The sequence below is a fragment of the Gorilla gorilla genome, chromosome 7 (genome assembly GCF_029281585.2).
Source record: "Gorilla gorilla gorilla isolate KB3781 chromosome 7, NHGRI_mGorGor1-v2.1_pri, whole genome shotgun sequence".
NCBI classification, from domain to species: domain Eukaryota; kingdom Metazoa; phylum Chordata; class Mammalia; order Primates; family Hominidae; genus Gorilla; species Gorilla gorilla.
The window spans coordinates 103,879,607-103,885,268 of NC_073231.2; the positions used below are offsets into that span (position 1 = coordinate 103,879,607).

Here is a 5,662-nt window from a genome sequence, read left to right on the forward strand (position 1 = left end):
GTGGTTGTCATCCTATTATAAAAGTTGAATCCTCAGGCCGGGCGCGGTGGCTCACGCCTGTAATCCCAGCACTTTGGGAGGCCGAGGCGGGCGGATCGCGAGGTCAGGAGATCGAGACCATCCTGGCTAACACGGTGAAACCCCATCTCCACTAAAAATACAAAAAAATTAGCTGGGCATGGTGGCGGGCGGCTGTAGTCCCAGCTACTCGGGAGGCTGAGGCGAGAGAATGGCGTGAACCTGGGCCCGGAGCTTGCAATGAGCCGAGATCGCGCCACTGCCTCCAACCTGGGTGACAGAGCGAGACTCTGTTTCAAAAAAAAAAAAAGTTGAATCCTCAAGAGCATTTTCTATTACAATTCACCCCACGTACCATTTGGAAATGTTTAGAGTCTGCCATTCACATTAGACATTCAGACATGAATCTTTTTTTTCCTTTGTCATCAAACATTTTTCTTAGACATTTGATATGCAAAGAACTACGCCCTACCTTCAGGAGGCTAATAGTCACGTTGAGAAGGCAAGACCTATAAAGACAATTAGTACAACTCTAACTGCCATATGAAGTCGTCGTTAACAGATGTTAAATGTTCATTCATTCCACAAACAGTACCATGTGCCATCACGTGTCTTAAGCCCCTGGTCATATAAGATTCCTTCAGAAACCTTGCTGTCTATTGTCTGAAGGAAGGTATAAGCAAATAGCATAATGTGTTTATTTAACAAATATATATGATGAATTCATCCTCACTCCAGGCACTAAGAATATACAAAGCCATGGTGACTGTTCTTAAAGAGCCTACTATCTAGCTAGGCCTTAAAGGAGACTAATATAGGAATAATTAGTTTTGTATAGACTTTCATGTACTTTTCACAAACCTTAACTCATGGTTACAATAACCTCATAGGCATTGTTATCCTTATTTTACAAGGGCTAAGATTAGAGACAAAAGTTGTTAAATTATTTAGTAAAGGTTAGACAGGTAAGCTGAGATTTGAAGTCAAGCACTTTGCAGGATTAACTGAAATCAAGGAGGGGATGCATTCTAGTCAGAAGAGCAGAAGCAAAGCTAAAAGGTGCTCGCTTCAGCAGCACATATACTGAAAATTAGAACGATGCAGAGAAGTTAGCATGACCCCGTGCAGTGATGACACACAAATTCATGAAAAAAAAAAAAAAAAAAAAAAGCTAAAAGGAGACAAGAGTGGTTACAATTTGGCTGGAATGTAGCATTCATGAGACGGAAGGAGAAAAAAAGAATACAAAAGAAAAGTGGAACATTAAAGCTTTAAATGTTACAAGTGTAAGTTTGCTTTAGAGTGGAATTATAAGAAATTTTATGCTCAAATTTTGCTGCCTTTTCTAACCTTTTCCCAGAAATTTATTTAAATCCCTGGAGATTCCTTGTCCATTACTGAATAGCCTTTGGGAGAAGCTCTCTGAACGGAAGAGGTATGTTGATCAGTGATGCCATTGGGACCTGAAAACAGTGAAGGCTCTAAAATTAAATAGCCACCACGGCCAGGCACGGTGGCTCACGCCTGTAATCCCAGCACTTTGGGAGGATGAGACAGGCAGATCACGAGGCCAGGAGATCAAGACCATCCTGGCTAACATGGTGAAACCCCGTCTCTACTAAAAATACAAAAAAATTTGCCAGGCGTGTTGGCGGGCGCCTGTAGTCCCAGCAACTTGGGAGGCTGAGGCAGGAGAATGGTGTGAACCCGGGAGGCGGATCTCTCATTGAGCCGAGATCGCACCACTTGCACTCCAGCCTGGGCAACAGAGCAAGACTCCATCTCAAAAAAAAAAAAAATTAAATAGCCACCAGGAAAATTAAAGTTAGGTATAAAATAGGTTAAGAAAAAGGCGCTCTTGAAGGACAGATTGACAGTGTGTCAAAACAGAAAGAACATACCTATATAAGCATTTCGTATGAGGATATACAAGATGACAGTGGCTTCCTCAGGAAAATGGGATTGGAGGTTGGAAGGAGGTAGAGAAGCACTTTTTAATTATATTCCCTTCTGTGCTATTTGAGTCTTTTGGCCCAGTGATTCAACTTTTAGGAATTTATCCTACAGAAGCAGTCACAGAGTTGCTGAAAGACATGGGAACAAGAGTATTTATTTCAGCTTTATTTATTCATTTTTTGAGATCTAATCTCCCCCTGTTGCCCAGGCTGGAGTGGTGTGGCATGATCTCGGCTCACTGCAACCTCCGCTTCCTGGGTTCAAGTGATTCTCCTGCCCAGCTAATTTTTGCATTTTTAGTAGAGACAGGGTTTCGCCATGTTGGCCAGGCTGGTCTCAAACTCCTGGGCCCAAGCAATCCACCCGCCTTGGCCTCCCAAACTGCTGGGATTACAGGCGTGAGCCACCGTGCCTGGGCAGCATTATTTATAACAGCAAAAAATTAGAAACATCAAATGCTCATCATTCTTAATATACAGTCATGCACTGCATAATGTTTTGGTCAGTCATGGACCACATATACAACAGTGGTCCCATAAGATTATAATACATTATTTTTACTGTACCTCTTCTGTGTTTAGATACACAAATACCACTGTGTTACTGTTGTCTACAGGCACAGTAACATGCTGTACAGATTTGTAGCCTAGGAGCAACAGGCTATACCATATAGCCTAGGTGTGTAGTAGGCTATACCATCTAGGTTTGTGCAAGTACACTCTGATGTTCAAACAACAATGAAATTGCCTAACAATGTAGTTTTCAGAATGAATCCTTGTCATTAAGTGATGAATGACTATATATTTGTATAGGCATAGAAAAAAGTCTAGAAAACTATATATTTGTATAGGCATAGAAAAAAGTCTGGAAAAGTCAGATATCAAAACAGAGAGAGATGAGAAGAGTGAGCGATGAGGAAGGGACCTTTACTTTTTCTTTAGGTTTATTTAGTACTGCTTGAATTATTTTACAGTAAGCATTAATTATTGTTACATAAAAACTTCCTTTTTAATATTAATAATAAAGTGTTCTTTTACAATAAATGTCTCATGAAACATCAATTACACCTCAATGTAGTACTTCTCAAAGTCTGGCTCTCAGATCACCTGCATCAAAATCAATGATTCAAACTCCTGGACCCCACCTAGGCCTATGGAAGAAATCTCTGGGTGTGGGTCCTGGGAATCTGAGTTTAACAGTCATCCTAGATGATTATTATAATTACTAAAATTTGAGAATTAGAGACCTAAAGAATGAGATAGCCAAATTGGTTCTGAGACATGCCTGCTTAGATAGAGGTATAAACAGTAATGATCCGTTGTATTGAGTGTTCTACTTTCTTTTTTTTTTAATTTTTTAAATTTTTTTTTAGTATTTATTGATCATTCTTGGGTGTTTCTTGGAGAGGGGGACTTGGCAGGGTCATAGGACAACAGCGGAGGGAAGGTCAGCAGATAAACATGTGAACAAAGGTCCCTGGTTTTCCTAGGCAGAGGACCCTGCCACCTTCCGCAGTATTTGTGTCCCTGGGTACTTGAGATTAGGGAGTGGTGATGACTCTTAACGAGTATGCTGCCTTCAAGCATCTGTTTAACAAAGCACATCTTGCACCGCCCTTAATCCATTTAACCCTGAGTGAACACAGCACATGTTTCAGAGAGCTCGGGGTTGGGGGTAAGGTTATAGATTAACAGCATCCCAAGGCAGAAGAATTTTTCTTAGTACAGAACAAAATGGAGTCTCCTATGTCTACTTCTTTCTACACAGACACAGTAACAATCTGATCTCTCTTTCTTTTCCCCACATTTTCCCCTTTTCTATTTGACAAAACCGCCGTCATCACCATGGCCCGTTCTCAATGAGCTGTTGGGTACACCTCCCAGACGGGGTAGCAGCTGGGCAGAGGGGCTCCTCACTTCCCTGATGGGGCGGCCAGGCAGAGGCGCCCCCCACCTCCCGGACAGGGCGGCTGCCGGGCGGGGGCTGCCCCCCACCTCCCGGTCGGGGGGGCTGGCCAGGCGGGGGCTGCCCCGCACCTCCCGGACGGGGCGGCTGCCGGGCGGAGGAGCTCCTCACTTCTCAGACGGGCGGCCGGGCAGAGACGCTCCTCACCTCCCAGACGGGGTGGCGGCCGGGCAGAGACGCTCCTCAGTTCCCAGATGGGGTCGCGGCCAGGCAGAGGCGCTCCTCACATCCCAGACGGGGCAGCGGGGCAGAGGCGCTCCCCACATCCCAGACAATGGGCGGCCAGGCAGAGACGCTCCTCACTTCCTAGATGGGGTGGCGGCCGGGCAGAGGCTGCAGTCTCGGCACTTTGGGAGGCCAAGCCAGGTGGCTGGGAGGTGGAGGTTGTAGCGAGCCAAGATCACGCCACTGCACTCCAGCCTGGGCAACATTGAGCACTGAGTGAGCAAGACTCCGTCTGCAATCCTGGCACCTTGGGAGGCCTAGGCGGGCAGATCACTCGCGGTCAGGAGCTGGAGACCAGCCCGGCCAACACGGCGAAACCCCGTCTCCACCAACAAATACAAAAACCAGTCAGGCGTGGAGGCGCGCGCCTGCAATCCCAGGCACTCCGCAGACTGAGGCAGGAGAATCAGGCAGGGAGGTTGCAGTGAGCCGAGATGGCGGCAGTACAGACCAGCCTCCGCTCGGCATCAGAGGGAGACCGTGGAAAGTGGGAGACGGAGAGGGGGAGGGGTGTTCTACCTTCAAAGCTTTTTTTTTTTGAGACAGTCTTGCTCTGTCACCCAGGCTGGAGTACAATGGTGCAATCTTGGCTCACTGCAACCTCCACCTCCCGGGTTCAAGCAATTCTCTTGCCTCAGCCTCCCAAGTAGCTGGGATTACAGGCACCCGCCACCACGCCCAGCTAATTTTTTGTATTTTTAATAGAGACAATTTTTTGCCATGTTGGCCAGGCTGGCCTCGAGCTCCTGACCGCGTGATCCACCCGCCTCAGCCTCCCAAAGTGCTGGGATTACAGGCGTGAGCCACCACGCCCAGCCTTTTTTTTTTTTCCCCTTTTTTTCTATTTTTTTTTTTTTTTTGAGACAGGGTCTTGCTCTGTCACCCAGGCTGGAGTACAGTGGCACAGTCACGGTTCACTGCAACAACCTCCCTGGCTCAAGGGATCTTCCCACCTCAGGTTCTGAGTAGCTGGGACTACAGGTGTGTGCTGTCATGCCTAGCTTATATATATATTTATCTCTCATATATATTTATTTATTATAGAGACAGGTTTCACCATATTGCCCAAGCTGGTCTTGAACTCCCAGGCTCAAGCGATCTTCCCATCTTGGCCTCCCAAACTGCTGGGATTACAAGAACTTGCCTCAAAGCATTTGTTTTATTTATTTTTTGAGACCAAGTCTCACTGTCATCCAGGCTGGAGTGCAGTGGCACAGTCACAGCAACCCTGACCTCCTAGGCTCAAGCAATTCTCCTGCATCAGTCTCCAGAGTAGCTGGGACCACAAGTACATGCCACCATGCCCAGTTAACTTTTAAATTATTTCTAGAGATGAGAGCTCACCATATTGCCCAGGCTGGTCTTGAACTCCTGGCCCCAATTGAACCTCCTGCTTAAACCTCCCAAAGTACTAGGGTTATAGATGTGAGCTGCTGTGCCAAAGTTTTTATTTATTAATTTAGGGGAGGAGATAGAAGGAGAGGAGAGAAAGGAGCAC

General features: G+C 46.1%; 1 non-coding gene across 1 annotated transcript; it reads left to right on the plus strand.

Moving 5' to 3' along the window:
* Window positions 1-1,077: 1,077 nt before the first annotated feature.
* LOC115935669 (U6 spliceosomal RNA) lies at window positions 1,078-1,183 on the plus strand. The gene has a single exon (XR_004071289.1). It is a non-coding gene; the product is annotated as a U6 spliceosomal RNA (small nuclear RNA).
* The last annotated feature ends 4,479 nt before the right edge of the window (window positions 1,184-5,662 follow it).